At 37.8% G+C, this 12,616-nt stretch overlaps 1 protein-coding gene across 3 annotated transcripts in view; it reads right to left on the reverse strand.

Annotated features, from left to right (window-relative positions):
* LOC136880507 (RNA-binding protein Ro60) overlaps nt 1–12,616 on the reverse strand; it is a 193,697-nt gene that overhangs the window by 48,691 nt on the left and 132,390 nt on the right. The gene's annotated exons all lie outside the window — the stretch shown is intronic.

Here is a 12,616-nt window from a genome sequence, read left to right on the forward strand (position 1 = left end):
CTACATAAAACATGGGTACATTTTTACAATGTGGAATGAAGAAAATTTAAAAATTAAATACATATATACCAGGTCAATGAACTGTGTGTTAACAACCAATTTCATTTTCAATCTCTTGCTTGTCTGTCAGGTTTGACATCCTCCCTGTATCTCTCAAAGTTATAAAGCAGTACCTTCTTTCGATCTTCTGTCAGAACCCCCCCCCCCCCCTCCTATTTCCTTACAAATGGCTTTACATCGCACCGACACAGATATGTCTTATGGCGACGTGGGATAGTAAAAGCCTAGGAATGGGAAGGAAGCGGCCGTGGCCTTCATCAAGGTACAGCCCCAGCATTTGCCTGGTGTGAAAGTGGGGAAACTACTGAAAGCCATCTTCAGGGCTGCTGACAGTGGCGTTCGAACCCACTATCTCCCAGATGCAAACTCACAGCTGCATGCCCCTAACCGCACGGCCAACTAGCCCCATAACCCCCCCCCCCCCCCCACACTCACTCTGTCTTCTAGGCTCTAGTTCATTTTAAACCCCGGATAGCTTTTAACCAACTGTCTAAATTCATCTGTTATTGATCTCTTCTGGAATGCTGATCTGTCTCAGATCTTTTTCATGTTATTATAATAGAACCATCTGAACTTGGAGCTACCCATGCTCATTTCAGTTTTGGCTGCGGGCTTCAGACTGGATGTCCTTGACACCATGATTTTCGAGATAACATTTTGTAATGGAAACCGTGTATAGCCAGTCTATTCAGAGCACTACTCATTTCGTTGTTTGGTTCAGTCCAGCTTTGATTAATGATTACATCTGACCTATGAAATTATTTTATTTATGCTGATTGAAATGGTACTTTAGGGGAAGGCCTAAATTTTAATTCTCAAATATCTATGTTATTAGTGATAATATCGATAAACATTACATGACTAAAGTTATAAATAAAACATTTATTGCAGCAAAATAGCCATACATTAGTGCAATTAGTGCAATGGTGCAAGTGTTAAATTGACTAAAGTTATAGCAAATACAATTTTTGACCATTTAGGTCTAATACAGTTTTACCATACTGGCCATGATAACAGTGATATTCATGAATTTAGACTTTTGTCATTTAGTCCAAATCAACGCCAAGCCACATAAAAATGGCCAAACAAATTTTAATGAAAATCAATATATAAGGTGAAACAAGGCACTACAGTCTAGGCTATAAATAATTTTATTCACGTTGGGTGAAATGGTAGTTTACGGAAAGCCCTAAAAAAATTTAATTCTACAATACCTACGTTATTAGTTATCATATTAATAAATACTACACATCAAAAGTTATAGATAATACAATTTCCGATTAATTATGTCTTATACGGTTTTACCGTGCCGGTTATGACAACAAAGACATTCATAATTTATACTTTTGTTGCTTAATCCAAGTCAACGCAGAGCATCGTTAATATGGAAATATTGTTCAATCGTGTTAACTGGTGATGGTAGTGGTTTTTGTCGTGATTGTCTAAAGGTGAAAATCGTGTGCTCATCAGCTCATACTGGCAAGGAAAACTATACTTTGGATACCCTACTATCACAGAGCTAGAAGAAAACTAAACAGGCCTACAACATTGAAAGTCCATAAAAATGATCAACAATAACATTATACAGACAATTGTTTGTGTTGTTTCCTCTGTTCACACTCATCTCCAATAGATGGCATTACTGTTGCATGCCCACTGTTGCAGAGTCATTCCAATTCTGGAACTTGCTACCGTTTAGAACATCAGCAAAGTATTGTTTGTGAAAAGGGAAAAAACGGTGCCATTTTTAATTTGATCGAGCATTTCATTTAACAACATTGCTTTTAAATGTGATGTAACTGTTATGACCTATGTAAAATTCAGTTTGATGTTTTTCTGTGTCTTTTACAGCATTACTGGAAAAATGTATGTCTGGATTTAAATGATATTCATTGTATAAGTTGTTCAACAGGAGGGGTTGGTCGAAAAAGGGCCTAAAGTATAAAACTCAATGTATCTTTCTTACGGGCTGATTTTACACGAAAATCGCTCATGGTGACTTTTTGATTTAAAACGTTTTCCAATATAGCCAAAAAAATGAGGGAAATATCAGTGGCAGTACTGTGAAAGTTTAAGTCCAAGAGCAGGTAAATAACTCTATAAACTGTAGAGGGAGTTGCTTATGGAGATCATTTCAGCAACCTTTTGAAGGATTTGTTCATCTGTCAGTAGTTTTTTAATATTGACCTGATATACGGCTTTCTTTTATATGGGAGGGCCACAGAGTATGTCATGACAAGCTGCTGCTTGCCCGCTAAATCTACAGCCTGTTTCCAGTCATTCAACCGGGTCAGGAATGGAATGAATGAAGCACCAAACAGCGGTCAAGATAGGAATTGAGTGCCTGAGTACGAGAAGGGGCTAACCCACATGCCTCAGTCAACTGGAGTGGAGGGGCGAGAGTGACATGTAGTTACTTTTCTAACCAGAAAATGTCTTGTGATGGTACAAATAGTAGTGTTAGTGTGAGTAAAATGTCTTGTGGTAGCACAAACAGTGGTTTTAATGTGAGCAATGTAAAAAACGTAAACAAAACAAAGACAGCTGGAAGAGGTCCGTAGCTAAGAGATTGAGAAATAGTGGTAAAGCGTATGCAAGTGATAAAACTAAGAAACTTGTGCCAGCTGAGAGAATGGGTGAAGGGATGTAAGTGCACAGTGAAGAATGAAAAGGCTAATGTTAACTGGTGTGAGTCGTCTTCCTTCTTTTGCTACCGCTTTTTCCCCACACCTGTGGGGTTGCGGGTGCGAACTGCGTCACACATGTGGATTTGGCCCTGTTTAACAGCCGGATGCCCTTCCTGACGTCAATCCGATCCCTTTCAGACCGTGTATGCACAATTGTGCAGGTTCATATTTTATTTATGTCTGAGCTTATTTGACGTTTTCTTGGTGCTAGACCGGACTGCAGTGCTTGTGCGGGACACGTAGCATGTACTTCAGTTGTTTTTATTTAGCTCTTGACCACCACGGGGCAGGAAGAAGAGTTTAGAAATACAGTTCATCGGCAAGATGGCGGGAAGCAGTAATGCCTAAAATAAGTATTCATTTATTGCATTCATATTAATCTATAGAAGGTATACTGAATATAAGAATATAATCAATGAAGTGTGTAAATTGTTTAGCAAATGTAAATTGTGAACTTTCAACATCGTACATAACACCATGAGGTTTTCAATGTTGATATGCACAAGTGTGCGGGCTAGGTATCTCTACAGGCAATGCATGCAAGAGTGCTGGGTGCTGCCACCAAAAGGACTGTGAAAGCAGAACTCGTACTCTAGTGAGAAATGTAATGTATAAGATTTTAATTGTTCAAAATACATTGTTCCATACTGCAAAATAGAACACTTGATCATGTACATGTGTATATTCACATGTATTCAGTTGATTTTTTTAACATTTGTAAGTAGTGAATTAAGTCCTGACACGCACAATTGTGTGTGTTCTGTTTTTTTAGCCGTAAGTTCTCATTTTGAAAAATAAACTGTAAAAACATGTACGTGAGAACATTTTAGTCAGTTTTTGATATACAAACAAAAATTCACACCGCCAGTTTTCTTTCAGGTCTGAAAGGGCTATATGTAGGAATATAATCACTATTGCGTGTTTCTGTGGTGGTTGGTAGTGTGGTATGTTGTCTGAATATGATGAGTAGAGTGTGTCGGGACGGACATATACATCCAGTCCCCGAGCCAGAAGAATTAATCAAAAGCAATTAAAATCCCCGACCTGGCCGGGAATCGAACCTGGGATCCTCTAAACCGAAGGCCAGTACGCTGACCATTCAGCCAACGAGTCGGACAAATGTTAAGTGGTGTGAGTATTATAAACTATCCCATAATGAAAAAGAAAACTATTTTATAGGATTTTACACACTTGCAAATTACAACTTACAAAATGCTTTTTTGTTCGGTTTGATTAAACAGAAGTCCTGTAAAGGAGCCTATGCAAAAAAGAGAAAGTGAGCCCAGGTAACAGGTGACATACTACCATCATCTAAAAAAATGAAAGGGGCGAAGATGTTTAGAAGCTTTTTCTGTATCTAGAAAGCGTTTCAGTTGCTAGATGTGGGATGAAAGAAGAACAACCATGTGGAAGAGTTGATGATCACTTCAGTGACCGTGATACAAGTCTGAATGGAAGTACTTCATTTTCTGGGTCACCTTCTGTCCCATCAGTACCATGTCACGACAGAGGAAGACATGGGAAGTGTTGGTTAAAAATGACTATCAATTTAATTTTGTGTGTAAACATTTAACATGTTTCCTAGGTACATTAGCCACTATAGTAGAAAGAAATACAAGAGGTACATAAGGTCAATGGCATCATTTTTTGAAATGCACAGACTCTCATCTTAAAAAATAAATAAAAAAGGACCAAAAAAAAAACAACACAAGGAACAGACTGGAGTAGCCCACCCTCTTTCATATGAGAAATACATGTTTTTAATGAAAACTTTAACATAGGATTTAAGGCACCTCTAAGTGACACCTGTACAGTATGTGATGAGTGGAGGGGTACAAATTAGGATGATGTCCCTTATGCAGTCAGGCTTCATCAAATGAAAGCAGAACAAGGATACACAACTCTAACTGATGCCAGAAAAGTCTCTAAAGATCCTACTTGTGAATACTTAGTTACAGCAAGCTTTACTTTTACTTAAAATAGCTACGGAAAAAGTGTTCTATCTCAGGCAGCTGTGGATGTATAACCTAGGTGTTCATGTCTGCAATTACGAATCTGGTATGTATATGTGGACAGAAAACATGGCTTCTCAGGGATCCTGTGAAATAGGTTCATTCCTACTAAAAATTTTGGCTGACAACCAGTTAACACAAAACAAAACTCTGGTTCTTCTCAGATTCTTGTAGCTGCCAAAATAAGAATATGGTTACCTTTATTCTGTATTACATTCTGGTACATATTGGGAAGTTTGATGAAATACAACATTGGTGTCTGGTGCCTGGTCACACATTTTTGCCAAGTGATAGTGATTTCGGAATGATAGAGAAAAAGTCTTGACAAGTTGATTACGTTTGCGTGCCTCCGTGGCTCAGGCGGCAGTGCATTGGCCTCTCACCGCTGGGTTCCGTTGTTCAAATCCTGGTCACTCCATGTGAGATATGTGTTGGACAAAGCGGAGGTGGGACAGGTTTTTTTCCAGGTACTCTGGTTTTCCCTTTCGTCTTTTATTCCCGCAACACTCTCCATTATCATTTCATTTCATCTGTCGGTCATTAATCATTGCCTCAGAGGAGTGCGAGAGGCCTCGGCAGCTGCCACAATTCCTATCCTCGCCGAATTACCCGGTCAATGACGGGTAAACAGGTTGTAGCTTTTCATTCATCAAGATGATTATATTTACACTCCCGAACAATAGAGAAACATTGTTAAAAGGGCCCGGGTCAAAAAAAAACATTTACAGTAGTGTACATGGAATGTGCGGACTTCAAGGATTTGAAAACACTCAAACATTGAAGTGAAGGACAAACTAAGCGCCGAGGGTAGAAAAGTACTAAGTAGAGAAATAATACAAGTAGAGGCATGATTTTTTCGCATTAATTTTTGAACAATTTCGCGAGAAGGATACTAATTTTCGCGTTATTTTGCGAAATATATATTGCCGTATCGCCTTAATTTCACTTTAATGAAATTCTATAATTAATCATTAAAGATTTCATAAATATCACTGATCATTGATTGTGAAGGTTTAATTGATAGACTGTACATATCTGGTACATACTTTTGAAGCCATTTTCGGACTGCAGGGTCATCTACCTTCTCCAGTGGGATAATGGCTTTGAGTAGCATCGCTGTTGTTTCGTGAATAAATTCTATTTTTTTCACTCTTAGCTTTCTTTTGCATATCTAATGAGAGTTCAATTGTTGGCTGCTATTTCATTGTTGGAGTGCTAAATTTACATTCTGAACGTTCCTTATTTTAAAAACAATGTTTTGAAACAGTATCTTTTTCCTCCCACTCGATACGAACATTACAAAATTGACACATTTACACTCGCAAATTGTTTAGCTCTGCTGTGCACCGTAACACTTGTCGAGCGACCCATCTTCGCTACTGTCTGTGATCACTTTCTTAATTTTACCTGACCACGAAGCCAAAATACACCAGTCAATTGTGCTGCTTGTAGATGTCATTAGGGATTCCAGGATTGCATAATGCCGTGGGTGGGATTACCAGCCACCACAAGAACAACAGTACATTTCGTTTGGCAAGAAGCCTGGAACAACCCCTTTTCTTTGATGCAATGTCCTAGAGAGATTTTCTAGAACATTAATGATAACATTTCTTTCCTGTTGATGAATCTTTGTTCGCTCTTCCTTTTTTTTCCATACATAATCTTGGAACAAAATGTCAAGTTGGTTATTCACTACAGATTTCGCTGTAATATCGCGCTTATCGCGAAATAACTGAATTTTGCTTTAAAATGGCCTTATCGCTTTAATTCGCGAACATAATATCCATATTTTCTTAACTAGAAACATATGATTCATAAAGATATCACAAAATTGCTTCAAAATATTTTTTGTCGTGTTTATCGTTGATGCGAAAAAATCATGCCTGTAAATATAAGTAACAAAAGAGAAGCCAGGTTTCCTGTTCCTGTTCTCATAACATTCAGAGTCATAGACTTAAGTTCATATTTTTTTAAAACAACCTGGGAGGCCGAAAAGGAACAAATAGATGAAAGTGTTGCTTACAAACGAAGTGTTGAAACAAGCACTGGAGAAGATGATTACCCTGTACACATCAGGAAGTATTATTAATCACTTAAAACACAGATTGGTTGCATCTACTGCCATACATTCCAGCAGTGCATCATGGACTATATTTAAGCCTCAAACCAACTACTAAGAAAGTGAATGAAGATCTTGACACTGAAAACCAACAAGGGGGGAAAAAGTCCTACTTTACAGTATTATCGTCTTTGAATACAGTATTATTTTTAAACTAATATAGTTTCATTAATGATTAAACTTAAAATGTTATTCTACTCTTAATTTTCTGAGTTACACTGATATGTAATCAATTTAAAAACTATAAATTGATATTTAAATTTTCAATTCTGTTGTGTGTTTTGTATAATAAATAAAATAAAACTTTATCTATAACTTTGTTTTTGTGGGTTAGCTCCTCAATTGTGCTGGATGCCAAAGCCTGTCTCACTCCTCTGGGGCAATGATTGACTGACAGGTGAAATGAAATGATATTGGAGAGAGTTGTGCTGGAATGAAAGATGACAGGTAAACCGGAATACCCAGAGAAAAAACTGTCCCGCCTTGGCTTTTCTAGCACAAATTTTGCATTGAGTGACCGTGATTTGAACCACGGAACCCAGCAGTGAGAGACTGACGAGCTGCCACCTGAGCCATGGCAAATAAGTTATTATGGGAAGGGCATCTGATTCAGAAAGTGATGGAACCAAATAGAGGGAAGAATATTCTGGATGTGGTGCTGGTAAAACCAGATGAGCTCTATAGAGAAACCAAAGTAATCACAAAGCTGTTTTTGTGGTAGTTAAAAATAAATATGAAATAATGGAAGATATTAAAATTAAGACTATTAGGCAGTACCATATGGCTGATGAAACAGGCATGAGGGAGTTTAAAAAAAGTAACTATGATCGGTGGAAAAAGGTAAATAAAAATGTAAACGACTCCGGGATGGGTTTAAAGCAATTGTTGAGGAATGTGAAAATAGGTTTGTATCTTTAAAGATGGTAAGGAATGGTAAAGACCCACTTTATTATAATAGAGAAATAAAGAGACTAAGACAGAGGTGCAGATTGGAAAGAAATAAGAGTTAGAAATGGCCGTGGAAGTAAGGAGAAATTGAAGGACCTTACTAGGAAATTTGCTGGTTACAGGGATTATGTCCAGATAGAGGAGGTGACTAATGCTTGAGAAGTATTGCAATTTACATATGATAAAAATGACATTTACAATAAGATACAAAAGTTGATAACTAGAAAAGCAGCTGGAATTGATAAGGTTTTGGGGATTATACTAAAGACAATGGGTTGGGATATAGTACCATATCTGAAGTACTTATTTGATTATTGTTTGGTCGGAGGAGCTATACCAAATGAATGGAGAGTTGCTATAGTAGCCCCTATGGATAAAGGAAAGGGTGATACACATAAAGCTGAAAATTACAGGCCAGTAAGTGTGACATGCGTTGCATGTAAGCTTTGGGAAGGCATTCTTTCTGATTATATTAGACATATTAATAACTGGTTCAATAGAAGGCAGTTCGGGTTTAGGAAAGGTTATGCCACCGAAGCTTAACTTGTAGGATTCCAGCAAGATATACCGTACCAGATATCTTGGATTCAGGAGGTCAAATGGACTGTATCGTGACTGATCTGTCTAAAGCATCTGATAAGGTGGATCATGGGAGACTACTGGCAAAAAAGAGTGCAATTGGACTAGACAAAAGAGTGACTGAATGGGTTGCTATATTTCTAGAAAATAGATCTCAGAGAATTAGAGTAGGCGAGGCTTTACCTGACCCTGTAGTAATTAAGAGGGGAATTCTTCAAGGCAGTATTATTGGACCTTTATGTTTTCTTATATAAATGATATGAGTAAAGAAGTGGAATCAGAGATAAGGCTTCTTGCGGATGATTTTATTCTATATAGAGTAATAAATGTTACAAGATTGTGAGCAACTGCAAAATGACCTTAATAATGTTGTGAGATGGCCAGCAAGCAATGGTATGATGATAAACGGGGTTTAAAAGTCAGGTTGTAAGTTTCACAAATAAGAAAAGTCCTCTCTGTTTTAGTTACTGCACTGATGGGGTGAAAGTTCCTTTTGGGGATCTTTGTAGGTATCTAGGTGTTAATATAAGCAGAGATCTTCATTGGGGTAATCACATAAATGGGATTGTGAATAAAGGGACAGATCTCTCTCTGCTAATGGATATAAGGTGGTTTAGGGGTTGTAGTAAGGATATACAAGAGAGGGCATACAAGTCTCTGGTAAGACCCTAACTAGAGTATGGTTCCAGTGTATAGGACCCTCACCAGGATTACTTAATTCATGAACTGGAAAAAACCCAATGAAAAAAGCAGCTTGATTTTTTCTGGGTGATTTCCAACAAAAGAGTAGCGTTAAAAAAATGTTGCAAAGTTTGGACTGGGAAGATTTGGGAAAAAGAAGACGAGCTGTTCAACTAAGTGGCATGCTTATAAGATTACAAATTAATTTATTATTTAACCACCTATTCAATACATTGGGTCTTATATAATTAGGATTTTATCCTTATTACGTTTAAAAGTACGAGACATGTTTCGCCTTTCATAGAAGGCATCTTCGATCATTGTATCACCTCGAGATTAAATCAGGCACCTGATTTAAAATTAAAATATATTTATTAAGTTTTAACATTTACACACTTAAAAATAGGAGCAGTAAAAAAAAAGTAGTTGGATAACAATTTTGGTATTATTTTGAATAACAACATATCAGCTGTTAACTGTAATTAATGGTTGTGTCAAAAGTACATAGGAAAATGCTTTATAGTAGTAGTCTATCTTGATGTTTTTATAATACAATTTTTCAGAATGTTTAGGAAATACATTCCAACAATATGGAATCAGTTAATTAAGACCTTATTTAGAAATAATGTTATTAAAGTTGTAAAACCATCTGGTTAAAGTCTTTGGTTCGAGAGATTAAGATTTGTGATTAATGACTTGTAATTAAATAATTGATGATTTGGCATTTGAGGTAGTCCTTGATGAAAAGACCAAATGTTAAAGTATGACAACAACTTGACTGTAGTATCTTGAATTAAAGTAGGCCATCATTAATCTTGTTAAAGAAGTAAACTTGTAAGTAACTAGCGTGTTGGTCGAAAAGGACATCTAACTTGTGTTGGATGATATGAGATGCCAAGCGTGTGTAGACCGTCTGTAATTAAAGAAATTTATTATTAACCCTACTGTTCAAAAGAAGTGAGCTACGCAGTGAAGATCATACCTGCCAACTTTTAGAAACCAAAAATAGGAAGATTTTTTAATTCTTGGATTTCATCACATATATTCCACCACGGTCTACGTGAAGAAAGGTCAGGATAAAATGCATACTTATCTACAGTTACAATGCGAATTGACCATTAAATTTAAAATCTTAAACTAAGAAAACATAAAAATAGTTACAAGAAAATGTACCTAATCACTCTCATTTATGACATTTACATACGAATAATATTTGTCACACCGACACGCGCAACAAAATGCATAATACCGTATTTTCTCGCGTAATTAAGGCACATTTTTGACGAAAAATACAGGCGAAAACTTCGGATGCGATTCAAGGAAATCGGATATTTACACATTATTTACAATTCATTTACATCTAAAAGATACATCAAATATAATCCAAACACAATTGGTTCAACCCATTCGCAGTTATCGTCATTTGGCGTAAAATTCCGGCGTGAGATTTTTTCTGAAAAGTCAAATAGGGTACATCAGATAAGTTAGACACGTGGGTTTAAAGTACCGACACTGGAAAATATTCTTCCCATTACGAGCTGACACTACGACCTGAATGACATACCGGCAACAAAACAAAAACAAAAAAACTGTCCAACACGAGAACGGCCAGGCATCAAAGGAGGGACCCTGCTACATTACCCCAAACCATTTGTATCCAATCTTGTACGAGTGACGTGTCCATCCACCCTTTTTCTTGAATACGAACGTGGATCACTGGTGGAAATTTTGCTTTAGGCATTGTTTTTCGTTTTAGAACAATGTAAGGTGCAAGCTTTCTGCCATCAGCTGTTACAGCAAGCAATGCAGTACATCGTTGTTTTTTTGCTTCCGGTAGCGCGTGCAATAACACTGTATGTTCCTTTCTTATCTATTGTTCGACTTATGGTATATGGAAACTGATTGGTGTCAAACCTGCCGTTCCTATAAGGGAGATAAAATATTCCTTCACTTTACGCTTCTCAATCACAAAGCGCTGAAAATGGTTTAAATCATTCGTCACTTTTAGGCATAATGTTGTTCTTTGTCGAAGAGAAAGTCCATTTCTCTTCATAAAATTAATTCTGCCTCGGCTAACCTTCAAATACGAGAATGATTCCACGTGCCGCGGCTATTTCTCATTCATTAAAATGCAGCATTTTGTGAGAAACGGCTTAACCAACATTGCGTAACAAAATCATATAGTTAAGCAGATAATCCTCTACTTGTGGAAACTTGCCGCTTTTTGATCCGCGAAATGCTTTGCGAGACTTGTTGGCCGCTTGAAGTGCACTTCTGTTACCGTGGTAGCGCATGTTTCATTTGGACACTGAAAACTTGCTGCCCGCTGCTCTATTCCCGTATGTTTCGGCGTAACTGATCACCGCAAGTTCGTATGATGCAGTATTAATCGAGTACGGTACTGTGGACTGACAATTTTGAGATCACATAATGTCCCGTACGCGAAATACTCGTAAAACTAGTGCAGTGGAATTTCCTGCCGGCTAATACAGCACGTTGCCTGTATTTGGAATGCCCGCTTTCGCAATAGGAAGCCTGCTACCTGAGTAGTTGGCATCTTTATTTCGAAACGCATCCGGAGCTGAGTGATGGATCTTCGAAGTTGTGGGTGTCAAATTCCACTTTTGACCCAAAAATATTGGGATGTGTACATTATGCAAGGGCGTCGATTACGGTACGCGAGAAACTACGGTAGTTTCCTTCAATATCCGGTAAAATGTACAGAAATTTATAGGCATCTCTGAGCACTTGGAGATAACGTTTGTCATATTTTTTTGGCATAACGAGAAAAGAAAATACCAGAAAATGTCGTAGAAATGCAAGAAAAAACACGTGGCCTACAACTCCGACGAAACGATGTTAACAGCGCGCGAACAACAGAATAACAAACTCGTTATCTGAGTCGTTAGCGTGCGCTAGCCTCTTGCTTGCAGGACGATTGCCGCCCCGAATCCCCAGCTGTATAAAGCGCACACTGCTGTAGTGAGCGAAGGCGACGGACGAAACACTCACGAAATAAAGCATCAAATACGCTTGAAAATTAGGTTTCGTAAATTACAAAAGCACATAAGAATTTATCCTTTATTCTAGGGGAAGAGTATTGGCCGTACTAGAGGTTATATTAGTCAAAAATCGGAAGAAGTAAAAATAAATCGGAAAATCGGAAGACGAGTTAAAAACCGGAAAGTTTCCGGGTAAATCGGAAGGTTTGGCAGGTATGGAAGATGAATAAATCAGAGTTACTACTTACCTCTTAGACCACTAGGATGTTACCTATTCGTGTCGAGTGTTGTTGGAGTACTGGAGGTCGCTCTATTCCTACTTCTCGTATTGTATCCATGAGGTCGTGGTGGAGGGGGAGCACTTGGGAAAGAGGAGCTATAGGTTTGTTGTCTATGCGCGGAGGAGTGTTGATGGAAACGGGGGTGGGGGGGAGGGGAGGGGAGGGGAGTGTCTGTCGACTTCTTGAGAATATTAGCTGACATGGTATTAAAAATTTTAAAAAGTTGCCGTCTTGAAAATTCCTATTT

The sequence above is a fragment of the Anabrus simplex genome, chromosome 1 (assembly GCF_040414725.1).
Source record: "Anabrus simplex isolate iqAnaSimp1 chromosome 1, ASM4041472v1, whole genome shotgun sequence".
NCBI lineage: Eukaryota > Metazoa > Arthropoda > Insecta > Orthoptera > Tettigoniidae > Anabrus > Anabrus simplex.